The 19,515-nt window shown below is 51.0% G+C and overlaps 2 pseudogenes; both read right to left on the bottom strand.

Annotated features, from left to right (window-relative positions):
* Positions 1-3,702: 3,702 nt before the first annotated feature.
* LOC149915819 (protocadherin alpha-2 pseudogene) lies at positions 3,703-6,937 on the bottom strand (annotated as a pseudogene).
* Positions 6,938-13,838: 6,901 nt separating this feature from the next.
* On the bottom strand, positions 13,839-17,356 carry LOC149915818 (protocadherin alpha-2 pseudogene; annotated as a pseudogene).
* Between the last annotated feature and the right edge of the window lie 2,159 nt (positions 17,357-19,515).

The raw sequence follows: 19,515 nt of genomic DNA, 5'->3' as shown, positions 1-19,515 counted from the left end.
TCAGAGAAAGCAGGTCAGGCTGCACACTGTACTTGGTCTCTTCTCCACAATTAATTCTTGCAACCTCTATCTCAGGCCATGGCAAGTAGTATCTACAGTCGACCATTTACAGCTAGTGACCACCGTATTAGCATTTAATCTACCAAGCATCATCATTACCCTAGCACAAGACTCTTCACTGCTAAAAAGCCCCAGGATCAAATACCCAGGCCATCCTTGGTGCTGCTCACATGATCACTATCACAACACATGCACACTGATCCCCCCATTGCCTGGACATAGCTCTAAGCCCAACTCTGATCATGACCCATGGATGTGCAAACCTTCACCTTTCCTCATCAGTGACAGCATGAACAGCTGGGTAGCTGCAGAAATACACACTGTCTGCCAGATTCCTCCCAGCGACAGGAACTGAATGGATGCACTCTGAATGTTCTGCATCTACTAAGAAATCTCATGTGGAAATTATAAGATGAATTACATCTGACATCTTACAGAATGTAGCATTAGCACGCGCACAGCTGTGAGTAACTTTCCCAATACTTGAGGAAAACATTCATCAGAAAGTAGACGGCATTCTGCTTCTCACATCCCAGTACCAAACACATTTCCTACATCAGGCAGGTGCCAAAGAAAGAGACTGCATCTCTTGGGAGGAATTGCTCACTGCTTTGCAACAACGTGTTTTTAAGGCACACAGAAATAATCACATTGTTTTTATCTGCACTCATGGGAGACAAGAAAGCCTGGCACCACAGCATATATTGAAACAACACTGCAACATCCTGTACAGTTTCCCGCTTTAACAAACATTTGCATAGCATGGAAAAACTGATCTTTCATTACTTGTTCTACCTCTCTTTGTCATTCCATAAGTCGCCGTTTCAAATTGCTAATGTCATACATGGAAATACAACACAGAATATGGTTTGTGCTATGTCATCCTCTCCAGAGACTCCTTGCGGTATTAAAGTGAGAAGAGTGTAAAAAGAAACACCCACATGCCAATGATATCCACATATCAGGACTACTTCTATGACAGATCTGTAAAAAGGAGGACACTGTTTCTGATGACACAAACTTGGTAGACACCAGCATGATTTGCCACAAGCAGAGATGTGGTGAGTAAACACAGCTTCACAGGTGTGGCCGCCAACAAGAAAACAGCATCATATAATATGGAAGAAAAAAAATGGACTTCATTTCATGATGCTCCATTTCTGTGACATCTCCTACTTGAGCAGCAAGCGTTCATGCTCAGAGAGAGAAGACTGAAAGGCCAGACTGCACATCACTTCCAAAACAGGATTACAGTGCAGAATGATTCTAGGAAGGAAAACCAAGAGTTTGACCAAAGAAACTGAAATATCAATGTGGAAGCGGGCAAGCTATGGAATAGCAGGACAGGGATGGTGTTGAATACTCCTCTTTGGACATAATCAGACCTTGAAAGGATGAGGCCTTCAGCAGCCTCACCTCACTCAAATTCAGCCTCACACAAGGGCAAAACACACAGGACATCATAGAACTCTCCTGGGATCTCGCTGATCCATTACTCAGACATGCCAGAATTAATTACATACACTTAAGGAAAGCAAAGAGGAGCAGAAGGGATTCACGACTACAGAGAGACACGTATTCAGAACATCCAAAGACAGTGTACTGTAGTCATGTCAACACAATGAACTACTGCCAGATCTGGAAGACCTCCCATTTCTTATGGCCTCTGGTAACCTCCAAACCCCACTCTGAACAATGGATACAAAAAACAAGCAGCCTCTATTCCAGCTTCTACTCACTTTCCCAATCCAGCATTGACACTGCCGTTCCCTGAACCATCCCACCAATCAGAGCAAGAAGTCCAAACACACCAAATAGTGTCAAATACACAGTGCCTGGCTGACATTCCACAGATAAGTCTCAATGTTTTGCAATGCTTCTGCAAATTCAGATGGAGTCATTACACAGAGCTAGGCAAAAGGAATTTCTAATATTAATGAGCAAGGCATCTTTATGTTTCATCTGAAGTGTAAAGGCGAGTATCCAAGGATGCCCTTTTCACTTTTGACTTCAAAAATGGCACAGGTGCTTTGTGAAGGTACAGCTAGAGATGCAAATACTAAAAAAACACCAAAAGATGTTCAATACATCCTGCCAAAACACGAGTCTACAATCAGAAATCTCTCCAGGTACAACTATCACCTTGTATCACATCTCCTTCAAAGAACAATGAAAAAAGAAGAGGACAGAATTTTTGAAAAGAAACTGTAACTGATAACAACACAGTCAGGGCCAATGATGGTGAATGCTACATGCTGGACTGTTGCCTCAAGACCAAGCCTTTGTGACTTCCAGACATTCTGCACTCCCACCTGGAAATGCAGCACACCATCAACTAACAGGATTTGTAGAGTCATTAGTCTGATGTGGGAAATCAAAAGAGGCACTGATGTCTGTCTGGGACAGAAGGTCACAAGCAACAAAAGCGTTGTGTCCTGCAGCAGCAGGAGGAACTCCAATAAACACTGTCCTGTGCACTAACAGCTCCAGAACCTACAATCACCATTGAGAACCACAAATGGCAATGAGAAGTCAAAACAGGTTACAGCCCGAAATATGTCCCACCAATAAATAATGACAAAAATAACAAATTAAGCAAAAAGCAAGCCATTTCCATTGAAAAGAGTTTGACTGCTAACTCTAGAGAAAAGTGTTACAGAAGAACCCTGAGCCATCCCCTCTCCCAACATTCAGAACAAAAATTCTTTGCTTTGCATCACTTCACTTGATGCACAAGAAACGTAGTGAAGGGATGTCACTGTCAGCACTCTGGGGTCACCAGCAGACTCAGCTACGGGCCTGCACTCCTCTCTCAAAGGAAGCAACAGAGAGAGACATTTGCAAGACTTTGTAAGGACAGTCTACAGGTCTGGAAAGAATACAGGAAAAGCCCATAATCACTTTCCGACTTCCTTACTATCATGACTTTGACTGATGAGCTGATGTAGATGGAGATGGAGACACACCACGCACAGACAGAATGCTGAAATAATAATCAGTGTACTGCATCGTGTCTCTTGCAAGGGAGAATAGAAGAAAAAAACACTCCTGTTAACAGCACAATCACACTCCACGCTAATAAAAGAAGAGGAAAATGCCCAGTGGACCACCACTACCAGAATGACCCTTCATGTCCAGCGGTCCTCCAGTGTTACGCACTATTAGAATCAGTCTTGCCAGAAGTCGTGACACAGCAGCTCTATGCAAATGACTTTATACCATCAAAGGAAAACTCCAGTACAAAACAGCAAGCCTCAGAAAGAAGTTCCAAATCAACAACTAAGGACATCTGGGATGCACAAAATGGTAGATGCAAATCTAAAACAAAAATCTTCATACAATTGCCTCAGTTGGACCATAAATAGAACAGCAAAGAAGGGATGTAAGTTGAAGTGGAATAGGGTCCAGTAGTGCTTGCCTAACCTAGGTTAGAGTAAAAACAATGTGTGACAATGAGCAAGACACCACCATTCCTGAAACAAAAGAGCAAGACCAACAAAATATTCAAGCATCACATGCGGACAGAAAATTGCAAATACAACACTCTTGCAAGAAGTATATAAAAACAGAGAATACAACTACAAGTTCCTGTGTGGATAACGGAATAGAAAAAAAGGAAGCAGAGAAAAGGAAAGAGGGGACAACAGGAAGAAAGCAAAAAAGGAGAAGAAGAAAGCCAGGAAGGACTAGGCAAAAGGCCCAAGAGAGGCACTGCTCCACAATTTGCATTGGAGCACGACACCAATACCATTGAATCATCAGCATCAGAAATTAAAAAAAAAAAAAATAACACCATACAAACAAAAATTACAACTTCACCCTCCCTCAACACTTTCCTGAATTAAGCACCAAGACACAGTGCTGTCAGCAACACAACAGCTCTCTGAACTTCCTGGGAAGCGGGCAAAAAGTTCACAGAATTGCACCATGCCCAGCAGCAGTAGCAGGCAGTGCATACACCAGTCCCTGGCAGGTCCCGCATCGGAACAGCGCTCTCACCAATCACAACAGGCAGCTTGGGCATGGAGAGTAAAATGCAAAAGATTGGAGAAGAGCAAAGGAGAGCTAAGACAAAACAGGAAAAAGCAAGAAAGAAGGAAGGAAGAAAGGAAGGACAGAAACAAGGGACGAGCGGCCAGGGAGAGCCACTGACCGTGTCCAGCAGGGAGGGCGCGTCGTGCGGCGTCTCCTTCGGCGCGGGGCCGGGCGGCGGCGGGCAGTTGGGGCTGAACACCATCAGGTCGCTCTTGCCCGCGCCGTCCGTGGCCACGCACAGGCTCCGGCTCTGGCGCTGCGAGTACGACCAGCTGCCCACCTCGCTGGCGCACACCAGCGTCGCCGGCCCGGGCCCCGCCAGCACGGCCGCCCGCGGCGCCCAGCGCCCGGCCCCGTACAGCACCACCGCCAGCACCAACAGGCTCGACACCGCGCAGATGGCCGCCACCAGCCACACGTTCGTCGCCGACGCCGCCGCCGATGATCCGCCCTCCGCGCCCGCCGCCGGCCGCAGCCCCGCCCCCGCCGACACCGACACCGCCCCCGCCGCCGCCGCCAGCGCCGCCTCGGCGCCCTCCACCAGCGACACGCTCAGCGTGGCCGTGGCCGAGCGCGGCGGCTCGCCGTGGTCCCGCACCACGATCAGCAGCCTCTGCCGCGGGCCGTCCGCCTCCTCCAGCGCCCGCGCCGTGCTCACCTCGCCGCTGTACAGCCCCACGCGGAACGGGCCCTCGCCCCGCGGCTCCCGCAGCTCGTAGCGCAGCCACGCGTTGTAGCCCGAGTCCGCGTCCACCGCGCGGATCTTCGCCACCACCTGCCCCGCCGGAGCACCCCACGCCGCCCGCGCCCACAGCGACCACGACGACACGACCGAGCCCGACGAGCCCGGAGATCCCGCCGAGCCCGACGCCCGCGACCCCGGCTCCGCCGCCTCCGCCGCCTCGCCCGCAGCCCAGGGCCCCGGCCCGCCGCCCGCCAGCGGCAGCAGCGCCGGCGCGTTGTCGTTCTCGTCCACCACGAACAGCTGCACCGTGGCGTTGCCGCACAGCGGCGGCTCCCCCGCGTCCACCGCCCGCACCTCGAACTGCAGCACCTGCAGCTCCTCGTAGTCCAGCGGCCGCAGCGCCCGCAGACGCCCGCTCTCCGCGTCCACCGACACGTAGCTCGACGCCGGACGCCAGCCCGAGCCCGAGCCCGAGCCCGAGCCCGCGCCCGTCCCCGCGCCGCCCTCCGACACCGAGTAGCTCACGCGCCCGTTGCCCGCCTCGTCCGGGTCCCGCGCCCACAGCCGCGCCAGCTCCGCGCCCGCCGCGTTGTTCTCCCGCGCCAGCACCGTGTACACGGCCTGCGCGAACGCCGGCGCGTTGTCGTTCACGTCCGACACCGGCACCCGCAGCCCGCGGCTGGCGCGCAGCGGCGGCGCCCCGCCGTCCTCCGCCCGCACCTCCACCTCGTACTCCGACACCCGCTCCCGGTCCAGCGCCTCCCGCAGCACCAGCGAGTACGAGCCCGCGAACGTCGCCACCAGCCCGAACGGCGACGGCGGCCGCACCGCGCACCGCACCCGCCCGTTCGGCCCCGAGTCCCGGTCCGACACGCTCAGCAGCGCCACCACCGTCCCCAGCGCCGCGTCCTCGGGCACCGGCACCGACAGCGACGTCACCCACACCTCGGGCGCGTTGTCGTTCACGTCCACCACCTCCAGCTCCACACTGCAGTGTCCCGACAACGGAGGCGTCCCCTTATCTCTCGCCTCAATGCGAAAATCAAACACACTGACTTCCTCGAAATCTAAAGCTCCTGTGAGTCTGATCTCCCCCGTCTGGGGATGGACAGAAATCAAATCTTTTCCACTGAATGGAACAAAGTTGGTGGCACTGTAAGTCACTACACTATTAATTCCCTCGTCCGGGTCCGTGGCTGTCACTCGCGCCACCAGCGTGCCCTCCGCCGCGTCCTCCGGCAGCTGCACTTTATACACCGACTGGTTGAACTGCGGCGCGTTGTCGTTTGCATCCAGCACCGAGATCACCAGCTGCACCGTGCCCGTCAGCGCCGGCCTGCCCCCGTCACTCGCCGTCAACACCAAGCGGTGCTCCGACACCGACTCCCGGTCCAGAGATCTCTTCAATACAAGATCAGGTATAATATTCCGATCATTTGCTCTTTGTAATTCCAGAGCGAAGTGCTCGGAAGGGCTCAGTGTATACGATAGCTGCGCGTTTGAACCGATATCCGCATCCGACGCGCCCTCCAGCGGGAAACGCGATCCGGGCAGAGAAGATTCCGCGATGCTGATGTTTTTGGAGGCGGCGGGGAAGCGCGGGGCATTGTCGTTGATGTCGGTGACCTCCACCTCCACGTGGAAGACGCGCAGCGGCCGCTCCAGCAGCACCTCCAGGCGCAGGGCGCACGGCGCGCTCTTCCCGCACAGCTCCTCCCGGTCCAGCCGCGAGCTCACCACCAGCGCCCCGCTCGCCCCGCTCACCTCCACGCTCGCCCGCCGGCCCCGCGACACCAGCCGCAGCCGCCGCGCCTCCGCCTCGCCCGCCTCCAGGCCCAGGTCCTGCGCCAGCCGCCCCACCACCGTGCCGGCCTCCGCTTCCTCCGGCACCGAGTAGCGCACCTGCCCGCCGCCCAGCGCCCAGGCCGCCTGCAGCACCAGCACCGCGGCCGCCCAGCTCCGACGCGATGCTCCACCGCCGACCATCGCCCTCAGCGCCGCACCGCTCCTTCTCCACGCCAAGCACCTCACCACCTGCCTGCTACAAACCCTCCGCCCGCGCTCGCCCCCACAATCCTTCCTCACGGGACGCGCGTCCTCCTCCCCGCCGCTCGCTCTTGCTCTGCCTTCTTTTCCATGGGCACCGGAAGGTGTTCCCCTCCCTTCCTTCGATCGCATCGCGCGTTCCTTAGCTCAGAGCGGCATCATGTGGCTCGCGGAGGGAATTGCGTCTCATGCTTCTCCACTTACCGTGCTCGATTCTCTCTACCTATATTTCAGTTTTCAATTCCTTATGCATCAACTTTTTTTTTTTCTTTTTTTTTTTCAAGACGTATCCTTCGCATTTTTCGTTGTTCTCTTTTAGTAGAAGTGCACATCCGTTGGAATGTAATGAGACGCCAGGTAATCTTTCACACTTATTTTCGAGTTGAAATGGGTGTGCTTTGGAATGCATTGAATGTATTTGTCGGTATTGGGACAGATGGTACGATTACTGTGATCAGTGTGGTCCTCCTTTAAATTGTCCTGGTAAAATTGAAATTTCTCTGAAAGAATGCTCTGTTCAAGCGTTTTCTTGATATTTCTTGCAACAAACTAAACAGAACTGTCAGTCGTGAGTAGCACATTGGGAAGCGGAGATTTACCGGCTTTTTGTATAGAAGGATGGTGCACACAGAGGAAAGTGGGGAACAGTTCCTCTTGTTCCACTCGTGGTCAGGGAATTACCATATCGCACAATTGTAGGGATTGTAAGAGACCTCTAGTCATCATGGATTCCGTTCCCCGTGTTAAAGCATGTCCTGAATCCAGAGAGGGAAAATCCACAGACTCTCTAGGCAGGCTGTTTCAGAGTTCTGTCTGCATGCCAATAAATAATTTTATCCTTTTGTTTAAATGATACTTCCTCATGTTCCAGATTTTCACTGCTGCCACATCGTTGCTCATCAATGAAAACACTCCACCCCATCGACATGACTGATGCACTTTAAATGGTGATGAGATCCCCCCTCAGCCTTCTCTTCGCTATAGTGAACAGACACAGCTCTCTCAGCCTTTCTTTGCACCAGCAATGCTCCTGGCCCTTAATTTGTCACTTTTTGCCAGACTCTTCCTACAAGATCCCGTTTTTGAACTGGGGAGCCCAGAACTGGATACAGTGCTCCAGAATAGCACTGGGGCTGAGTAGGATCACCTCTCCCAACCTGCTGGCCATTCTCCTTTTAATATGACCCATTGCCCTGGATACTGTTGATCTTCTTGGCCACAAAGGGATACCTTCGTTGGCAGCCAGGACAGAGGTTGCAGAGTTGGCTTGCTGTGGGAATTGCCTCTCGTGCCGGATTCACTTCATCTTTACTATTTTTCATTCTTTTCACTTCATTGCTCTTTCAGTTGTTTTTGTTTCTTTTTCTTCTTTGCTTTTCTGAATCTTTACCTATAGCACTGTACCGTTTCCACAGAAGTGCATGTGTTTTTAGCTACAATGAGACGTGGAGTAACCTTTCATCCTTCCTTTCCAAATGAAATGGGTGTGCAGGAAATACATTGAATTTTGCTTAGTGGGACAGCTTCCACGATGACTGTGATCAGTGCTCCTCTGTTAGAACCCATGTGGTTTACCTGAAATGTTTCTGAAAACATGCTCCATTCCTGTGGTCCTCTATACCGTTCTTAGTACAAAATATATCTAAAATGAATGTCATCTTTAGCCTAAACACTGGAAGTTGAGGTTCACAGGCTGTTCACGTAAGTCTTATAAGGATTGAGTGCAGGGAGAAAAGCGGGAAACAGCTCCCCTTCTTACACTCATGACCAATGACTTCTCCTCACAGGTTATTCGTGTTTAATTTCTGGTGAGTTCACAGCGTACAAATTCTAATCACAAAGACTCTCCTTAGTCCTGCATCTTTGTACCTTACCTGTATTTCTTTACCCCAACCAAAGGCAGGCTCATTGGTCTGAGGAAGCATTTGGACAGAGCATGTCTCCTAATCCAGATTCTTTCCTGCAGGGCAGAGTGGAGGTTCAGCCTCTGAAGATGAGGCTTCTGTGATGCTCCTGAGCTGACAAACTCATGAGAAAGGTAAGCAGCAACTTCCAGCAGACACTGCATCACCCAGGGATGGAGACTTTCATTAACACGTTCCTGACACACTCAGGATACAATGGAACAGGCTTTGTTCTGCATTTCCGTTTTTTGCACCTATGTATCTCCTGTGATCTCACATCAGTATTACCCCAGACTGACAGATAGAGACAAAAATGAATCCTGCCCTGTGTAGAAGCATTTTGTTGATTTTTCCAGATGCAGCAGACTGTGAGCAAATAGAGAAATGCTACGAGTAGTATTCTCCAAGACACGTTTTTTTGCAGCTTCACGTAGATAACAGACATAACAGCCTGGATAGAGACCAATGTCTTGACCACTGCATGGGAAGAAATTCTGGGACAGACTTTATATAAAAAAAAAAAAAACAGCAAACTCACTCCATGTGAATCCAGAATGAAAGATGTTTAAAGAGCATAAATTTATTTTCCTTCTACTTACCCACTTGCTAAGATCATCCATTTACACAGTATAAGCAGATCACCTTCTCATTCATGCCATACCCAGAGGGATGAGAACACATACGCTATAGGCAGCAAAATGAGTACTGTTTTATTTTCAGGTAACTTGGAGTTGGGCTGAGGTCAAAATTGAGATTGCACAGACATTTGAATGATTCAAGATAACCTACATCTTGGGAGAGTTGTACTGTTCTAACTCATATCAAGCCGATGTGGCATTTTATTCTTCTGCTGAGGGTAAAGCAAATCCTCAAGGATTGTACCACTGCACACTCATCACAAATGCACAAAGAACTTGTCTTTCACACTACCTATAGCTATACTGGGAAACCACCAAGTTCACACAGAGAAGCTGAGAAAATTCTGTGAATAGCACCCAAGTTGACAGAGTATCTACTGCCGAACACCTTAGCTTACTGCCTCCAACACTGGTGAGTCCTCCAAGAAATAAAAAATAAAAAATACAAACACATACCTGTGGCTGTAAAGAACTTTCTTTTTTCTGCAGAGAAAGTGACCTGGGCTGCTATACAGGATTTTGCGTATACACTCATATTTAGAATGAGTCCTGACACAAGATGGCACACCATCAGTCCAAAGGAAGTGTATAAACTGAGAAAAAGTCAAGTACAAAATGATTATACCCACCAAATACTGTCTCCTGAAAAACCACCTCTATTTCCAACTCTAGACTGACACACAACCCAGGAAGGAACCTTGGACTGTGGCAGAAACTGCTCTACCCATTCAAATGCACTTCATCAAAGGAAGGCTCCAGTCCTCAGGCAATATTCGCTCTCTCCAACACAAAGGAAGCACAACAGCAGTCTACTGATCACACATTCCTTTAATATGGACGACTTACCCATAGTAGCAGCAAACCTTTGTTCACAAAAAGAACACTGTTACTGGATAAGATGCAGTGCTCCCTGGCACACATATACCAGAAGGGAAGCAAGAGTGAAACCTGAAAGCGAATGACTTTCTCTCCAAGAGTACCAGAGCCCACCAGAGTGGAAAGGATGTATCACACACTCATGGCCAATTGCCCAAAGATCTGCAATGTCACAGCAACCAGAACTCAGCGCACTACATCCCATCCACTGCTACCAAAATATTTCCAGTGTGAGAGAAATAAAACAATAATGTGGGACACTTTTTTGACAGCGAGAAGGAAACAAAAAGATCCAATTGCACATCATTGAAACACAAGGCTTGCCAACATCTGGAGTACAGAGCACACTTCTTCCCCTCCCAAGCAATAATACCAGGAGAAGGAAAATCATGGGGAGGTCCACTACAGCAGAGCAGAAATACTAATATTGTGAAAAGCCACTGTTTGGGCAACAACGTTTCACATTTGAACACAAGTGAATAAATGCACAGATGTCTTCACAATCAGGAATGGCACAAGGACAACAGGAAGTGAAGGCACACAGAATTTGACTACATGTGGACGTGGGAAAGCTCATCACACCTCATATAACGGCTGTACTGTCAACAAGTGCTTCTCTGAAGGCCTCTCCAAGTCTCACCTATAAATGTGTAATTATTTGGATTGTCTCAGCATACCAGGTCTTCCCCTATGTGCATCAATGATTCTTCCATGGAAGAAAACAAAGAAAGCTTCCAAGCAAACAAATCAAATCACGTAGCACCATGAATAACACACAGCCTCTCATGCTCAGAAAGACCAGTACTACATACAAGCTCAAGAGCAGGAGAATCACTGCTCCCATCTCTGGGAACCTGGCAAATGATCCTGGCCCAGAATGCTCTGGGCCCATTCCACCTCTGGTATCGTTAACTCCACATTCTGGGACACTTGTTCTCAAGACAAGGAGAGATCTCTCATTCTTATGACATGTTCCACCCTCTTCCAAATGATGTCCTCCCCTCACACAAGTTTTCCCATCGATTAGGATCACCCATCACATGAGCAAAGAGCAGACCTTACTCACTGTCATTGCCAGCTTCACTCCTCACAGGTGCCACACTTGCAATTCTCACCCAGAGGCTGGATGCATTTTGGACAACTTTCTGATCAGTGACAGAGCCATTAACAGAAATAAAGAGAGACTACTGTATACATGCAGAATCCAGCAGAATCTGTGCTGCTGACCATTCCTCTTTTGCAGTGCTTCAATCATTTCAGATGGAAACATTACAGGCCTGTAAGCAACACTATTTCTAACGCTGGTGTCATGACACCTCTAAAGGCAATAAGCACTGATTTCATTTTGTGAGGGAATAGCACAGGCAACATCAAACAAAGCACTGTAATTGATAATAGTAACTGTATGGAAGCATTTGACTTCTTCTTGGATGAAAGAGTTTCAGGGATTTTCTATGTCAGTGGCTGATGCTGATAACACTGTTAAAAGAACACCAGAACAGGACTCCAGACCTCAAACCATTTTCCAGCATAGAGAAAACAAGTTCACAACTACACCAACTTGAGAGCACAATCATTATTTTCCTCCATGAAAAGGCAGCAACATCAACACCAGCAGACACAGAAGCTGACACCACCTTCCGCAACTGCACATGGTAAGAAAATTTCATACAATTAAACAGAATCACAGAATTGTTGGGTATGGAAGGGACCTCTGGAGATCAACTTACTCCACCCCTGCTAAAGCAGGTTCCCTGGAGTAAGTTGCAAAGGAAAGCATCTCGATGGGTTTTCAGTATCATCAGAGAAGGAAACACCACAACTTCTCTCAGTAGACCGTTCCAGAGCTCTGTCACCCTCCAGGTAAAGAAGTTATTTCTCACATTCAGATGGAACTTCCTATGTCTCAGTTTGTTCCCTTGTCCTATTGCTGGACATCACTGAAAGGAGCCTGGCCCCATCCTCTTGAGATCTGCTCTTAAGATATACATCTACATGGGCTACTCTTGCAAGCAAAAGCATTAGTCATGAAAGTTTCAAGTGCAAAATGGACAGAAAAGGATCACAGACTGCCAAAGGAGGTAGAGGAGAGAAGAAGGAGAAAAATGCCATTTTGAAAAGCAATCTTGGAGGTCTCAACAATTCATATTGCTCAATATGGTAATAGCATTCCTATTTAAAAAAATAAAATAAAATAGAAGTATGCATTCCCATTTCCATGAATATGGTCACACTATTCTCTCGAAATACATTTCACTACCAAGGAAGACAACAACAAATTAAAAAATAAAAATAAAAAATACTAATAAAAATAGGAAAAGTCCATATTGATTTTCATTATAACTCAGCCTTGAAAATCGAAATACAGAAGTTTACATCACAAACATAACCCTCAACTTTAAATTTCTGCCTTGTATCATGATTCTTTGTAAGAAGACCTAAATAAAAGGAAGACAACGTTTCTGAAAAGAAACGTTTCTGAAAATCCAGTGACAGCATTCACCAATGACACTCAATCCTGCCTGCTATTCTGGCACAACCAGACTGACCCTTCATGTCTTCCAACCTCCAGCAAACACAGGAAGAAATGCTGCACACCAACAACAGCATTTGCAGAGCTTGAATCATAAGAAATCAGCAGAAGCTCCAGAATCTAGAATCACCTTCTCAAATTGAACCTGGCAAGGAAATAGGACAGCACATACCCCACCACAAGTTCACCCAAATTAAATAAAGAAACAAGTAACATTTTCATCAGTAAGCCTTCAAGTGCTAATGGCTCTGCACCACATCACATGCTGCAGAAATAGGTGCACACATGGGACATGGCTAACAGCACCTGGAAGTGACCAACCTCAGCCCACGGGCTGAGCCCATCTGCTACAGAGAATAACAGAGAGGTCGGCAGGAATTGACAAGGACAGTCGGTGCAGCAGAGAAGTAATACCATGGTTGGAAAGGATGCGGGAAAATGTATTGACCTCACGGATAACTCTGTCAGCTGACTCAAAGCAGAGAAAAATACACCATTTGAGGAGAGAAACCTGAAATACCAGTGTCATTTACCACCGCATCTCTTGTACATGAGAATGTCAGATACAGACATCCCAAGAGTCTACACTCAGCATCACCACAGCTAGTGAACAACCATCAAGAAAAACATCCTTCAAGTCTAGCAGGCCTTCACTGACAGACACTACCAGGAAACAGTGTCTACAGAACTGATAACACAAAGCCTCTGTTTTATTCCGTAATAACGATAATAAAAGAAAAACTCAGATACTGGACAACTAACCTCAGAAAGAAGTTCCAAACCAACAACTGAGTAGCTCTTGGATGGACAATAGCACAGATGTGAATGTTCAATAAGCAAAGAAATGAAAATACATAAAATAAATCCAGAAAAGGAAAACTAATCCAAGCGTGCAACAAGAAATGGAAGAGACATTCAATGGTACTTCACAAACTTATCTAACAGCAAGCAGGCAGATGGGAGAAGGAAGAAGATAAAAATGACACGGGATCACATACAGCACCAAATGGTATCACAGTTTTTCATCACGGAAAAATGTGAAAAAATTTCACAGCCCACTCTCACACAACTTCTCCATCTTTCCTCAGCTTGCACAACTCCTGGAAGGACCTACTAGGAGACATGCTCCCAAGACACACCGCTGAGAGCATGGGCAGCTCCAGCACCAAAACAGTAATGACCGGGGCGGGCCCGAGACCGCGGCAGCCACACACGTTAAAGAGCGGAGAGCGAGAAGGAGAAGGGATGGCGGGGACATGCAAGAGGACGTGAAGCAAACACACGGGAAGTAGCATAGGAGAAAGAAGGAGATGAGGGGAAACGACAGAAAGAAAAATGGAAAGGAAGGAAGGAAGGAAGGAAAGATATAAACGGCGAAAGGACCGCGATGGGCACTGACCGTGTCCAGCAGGGAGGGCGCGTCGTGCGGCGTCTCCTTCGGCGCGGGGCCGGGCGGCGGCGGGCAGTTGGGGCTGAACACCATCAGGTCGCTCTTGCCCGCGCCGTCCGTGGCCACGCACAGGCTCCGGCTCTGGCGCTGCGAGTACGACCAGCTGCCCACCTCGCTGGCGCACACCAGCGTCGCCGGCCCGGGCCCCGCCAGCACGGCCGCCCGCGGCGCCCAGCGCCCGGCCCCGTACAGCACCACCGCCAGCACCAACAGGCTCGACACCGCGCAGATGGCCGCCACCAGCCACACGTTCGTCGCCGACGCCGCCGCCGATGATCCGCCCTCCGCGCCCGCCGCCGGCCGCAGCCCCGCCCCCGCCGACACCGACACCGCCCCCGCCGCCGCCGCCAGCGCCGCCTCGGCGCCCTCCACCAGCGACACGCTCAGCGTGGCCGTGGCCGAGCGCGGCGGCTCGCCGTGGTCCCGCACCACGATCAGCAGCCTCTGCCGCGGGCCGTCCGCCTCCTCCAGCGCCCGCGCCGTGCTCACCTCGCCGCTGTACAGCCCCACGCGGAACGGGCCCTCGCCCCGCGGCTCCCGCAGCTCGTAGCGCAGCCACGCGTTGTAGCCCGAGTCCGCGTCCACCGCGCGGATCTTCGCCACCACCTGCCCCGCCGGAGCACCCCACGCCGCCCGCGCCCACAGCGACCACGACGACACGACCGAGCCCGACGAGCCCGGAGATCCCGCCCAGCCCGACGCCCGCGACCCCGGCTCCGCCGGCTCCGCCGCCTCGCCCGCAGCCCAGGGCCCCGGCCCGCCGCCCGCCAGCGGCAGCAGCGCCGGCGCGTTGTCGTTCTCGTCCACCACGAACAGCTGCACCGTGGCGTTGCCGCACAGCGGCGGCTCCCCCGCGTCCACCGCCCGCACCTCGAACTGCAGCACCTGCAGCTCCTCGTAGTCCAGCGGCCGCAGCGCCCGCAGACGCCCGCTCTCCGCGTCCACCGACACGTAGCTCGACGCCGGACGCCAGCCCGAGCCCGAGCCCGAGCCCGAGCCCGCGCCCGTCCCCGCGCCGCCCTCCGACACCGAGTAGCTCACGCGCCCGTTGCCCGCCTCGTCCGGGTCCCGCGCCCACAGCCGCGCCAGCTCCGCGCCCGCCGCGTTGTTCTCCCGCGCCAGCACCGTGTACACGGCCTGCGCGAACGCCGGCGCGTTGTCGTTCACGTCCGACACCGGCACCCGCAGCCCGCGGCTGGCGCGCAGCGGCGGCGCCCCGCCGTCCTCCGCCCGCACCTCCACCTCGTACTCCGACACCCGCTCCCGGTCCAGCGCCTCCCGCAGCACCAGCGAGTACGAGCCCGCGAACGTCGCCACCAGCCCGAACGGCGACGGCGGCCGCACCGCGCACCGCACCCGCCCGTTCGGCCCCGAGTCCCGGTCCGACACGCTCAGCAGCGCCACCACCGTCCCCAGCGCCGCGTCCTCGGGCACCGGCACCGACAACGACGTCACCCACACCTCGGGCGCGTTGTCGTTCACGTCCACCACCTGCACCACCACCTTGCAGTGACCCGATAAGGGATGAAATCCTTTGTCCTTTGCTTCAACTTGCAACTCGCATAAACGGACGTCCTCATAATCAAGGAGTTCCTGGAGGCGGATTTCCCCCGTCCGCGAATCAATGCTAAACGAATCTTTCTGAGACGCAGGAACAGAACTGACGATGCTGTAGGAAAACTCCTGATTAATTCCCTCGTCCGGGTCCGTGGCTGCCACTCGCGCCACCAGCGTGCCCTCTGCCGCGTCCTCCGGCAGCTGCACTTTATACACCGACTGGTTGAACTGCGGCGCGTTGTCGTTTGCATCCAGCACCGAGATCACCAGCTGCACCGTGCCCGTCAGCGCCGGCCTGCCCCCGTCACTCGCCGTCAACACCAAGCGGTGCTCCGACACCGACTCCCGGTCCAAAGACTTTGTAAGCACCAAGAACAACGATTCCAAATGATCCTCGCTTCGCTGCACATCCAGAGCAAAGTGCTCGGAAGAGCTCAATGTATATGAGAGCTGGGCGTTCGATCCGATATCCGCATCCGACGCGCCCTCCAAAGGAAACCGGGAATTCAGTGGGGAATTTTCCCACACGCTGATGTTTTTGGAGGCGGCGGGGAAGCGCGGGGCATTGTCGTTGATGTCGGTGACCTCCACCTCCACGTGGAAGACGCGCAGCGGCCGCTCCAGCAGCACCTCCAGGCGCAGGGCGCACGGCGCGCTCTTCCCGCACAGCTCCTCCCGGTCCAGCCGCGAGCTCACCACCAGCGCCCCGCTCGCCCCGCTCACCTCCACGCTCGCCCGCCGGCCCCGCGACACCAGCCGCAGCCGCCGCGCCTCCGCCTCGCCCGCCTCCAGGCCCAGGTCCTGCGCCAGCCGCCCCACCACCGTGCCGGCCTCCGCTTCCTCCGGCACCGAGTAGCGCACCTGCCCGCCGCCCAGCGCCCAGGCCGCCTGCAGCACCAGCACCGCGGCCGCCCAGCTCCGACGCGATGCTCCACCGCCGACCATCGCCCTCAGCGCCGCACCGCTCCTTCTCCACGCCACGCACCTCACCACCTGCCTGCTACAAACCCTCCGCCCGCGCTCGCCCCCACGATCCTTCCTCACGGGACGCGCGTCCTCCTCCCCGCCGCTCGCTCTTGCTCTGCCTTCTTTTCCATGGGCACCGGAAGGTGTTCCCCTCCCTTTCCTCGATCGCATCGCGCGTTCCTTAGCTCAGAGCGGCATCATGTGGCTCGCGGAGGGAATTGCGTCTCATGCTTCTCCACTTACCGTGCTCGATTCTCTCTACCTATATTTCAGTTTTCAATTCCTTATGCATCAACTTTTTTTTTTTCTTTTTTTTTTTCAAGACGTATCCTTCGCATTTTTCGTTGTTCTCTTTTAGTAGAAGTGCACATCCGTTGGAATGTAATGAGACGCCAGGTAATCTTTCACACTTATTTTCGAGTTGAAATGGGTGTGCTTTGGAATGCATTGAATGTATTTGTCGGTATTGGGACAGATGGTACGATTACTGTGATCAGTGTGGTCCTCCTTTAAATTGTCCTGGTAAAATTGAAATTTCTCTGAAAGAATGCTCTGTTCAAGCGTTTTCTTGATATTTCTTGCAACAAACTAAACTGAACTGTCAGTCGTGAGTAGCACATTGGGAAGCGGAGATTTACCGGCTTTTTTATAGAAGGATGGTGCACACAGAGGAAAGTGGGGAACAGTTCCTCTTGTTCCACTCGTGGTCAGGGAATTACCATATCGCACAATTGTAGGGATTGTAAGAGACCTCTAGTCATCATGGATTCCGTTCCCCGTGTTAAAGCATGTCCTGAATCCAGAGAGGGAAAATCCACAGACTCTCTAGGCAGGCTGTTTCAGAGTTCTGTCTGCATGCCAATAAATAATTTTATCCTTTTGTTTAAATGATACTTCCTCATGTTCCAGATTTTCACTGCTGCCACATCGTTGCTCATCAATGAAAACACTCCACCCCATCGACATGACTGATGCACTTTAAATGGTGATGAGATCCCCCCTCAGCCTTCTCTTCGCTATAGTGAACAGACACAGCTCTCTCAGCCTTTCTTTGCACAAGCAATGCTCCTGGCCCTTAATTTGTCACTCTTCCTACAAGATCCCGTTTTTGAACTGGGGAGCCCAGAACTGGATACAGTGCTCCAGAATAGCACTGGGGCTGAGTAGGATCACCTCTCCCAACCTGCTGGCCATTCTCCTTTTAATATGACCCATTGCCCTGGATACTGTTGATCTTCTTGGCCACAAAGGGATACCTTCGTTGGCAGCCAGGACAGAGGTTGCAGAGTTGGCTTGCTGTGGGAATTGCCTCTCGTGCCGGATTCACTTCATCTTTACTATTTTTCATTCTTTTCACTTCATTGCTCTTTCAGTTGTTTTTGTTTCTTTTTCTTCTTTGCTTTTCTGAATCTTTACCTATAGCACTGTACCATTTCCACAGAAGTGCATGTGTTTTTAGCTACAATGAGACGTGGAGTAACCTTTCATCCTTCCTTTCCAAATGAAATGGGTGTGCAGGAAATACATTGAATTTTGCTTAGTGGGACAGCTTCCACGATGACTGTGATCAGTGCTCCTCTGTTAGAACCCATGTGGTTTACCTGAAATGTTTCTGAAAACATGCTCCATTCCTGTGGTCCTCCATACCGTTCTTAGTACAAAATATATCTAAAATGAATGTCATCTTTAGCCTAAACACTGGAAGTTGAGGTTCACAGGCTGTTCACGTAAGTCTTATAAGGAGTGAGTGCAGGGAGAAAAGCGGGAAACAGCTCCCCTTCTTACACTCATGACCAATGACTTCTCCTCACAGGTTATTCGTGTTTAATTTCTGGTGAGTTCACAGTCTACAAATTCTAATCACAAAGACTCTCCTTAGTCCTGCATCTTTGTACCTTACCTGTATTTCTTTACCCCAACCAAAGGCAGGCTCATTGGTCTGAGGAAGCATTTGGACAGAGCATGTCTCCTAATCCAGATTCTTTCCTGCAGGGCAGAGTGGAGGTTCAGCCTCTGAAGATGAGGCTTCTGTGATGCTCCTGAGCTGACAAACTCATGAGAAAGGTAAGCAGCAACTTCCAGCAGACACTGCATCACCCAGGGATGGAGACTTTCATTAACACGTTCCTGACACACTCAGGATACAATGGAACAGGCTTTGTTCTGCATTTCCGTTTTTTGCACCTATGTATCTCCTGTGATCTCACATCAGTATTACCCCAGACTGACAGATAGAGACAAAAATGAATCCTGCCCTGTGTAGAAGCATTTTGTTGATTTTTCCAGATGCAGCAGACTGTGAGCAAATAGAGAAATGCTACGAGTAGTATTCTCCAAGACACGTTTTTTTGCAGCTTCACGTAGATAACAGACATAACAGCCTGGATAGAGACCAATGTCTTGACCACTGCGTGGGAAGAAATTCTGGGACAGACTTTATATAAAAAAAAAAAAAACAGCAAACTCATTCCATGTGAATCCAGAATGAAAGATGTTTAAAGAGCATAAATGTATTTTCCTTCTACTTACCCACTTGCTAAGATCATCCATTTACACAGTATAAGCAGATCACCTTCTCATTCATGCCATACCCAGAGGGATGAGAACACATACGCTATAGGCAGCAAAATGAGTACTGTTTTATTTTCAGGTAACTTGGAGTTGGGCTGAGGTCAAAATTGAGATTGCACAGACATTTGAATGATTCAAGATAACCTACATCTTGGGAGAGTTGTACTGTTCTAACTCATATCAAGCCGATGTGG

This window comes from Phasianus colchicus, chromosome 15, assembly GCF_987193195.1.
Source record: "Phasianus colchicus chromosome 15, bPhaCol1.hap1.1, whole genome shotgun sequence".
Classification (NCBI taxonomy): domain Eukaryota; kingdom Metazoa; phylum Chordata; class Aves; order Galliformes; family Phasianidae; genus Phasianus; species Phasianus colchicus.
The sequence above is the reverse complement of the archived record's forward strand: the minus strand, read 5'-3'. Positions and strand labels throughout refer to the sequence as shown.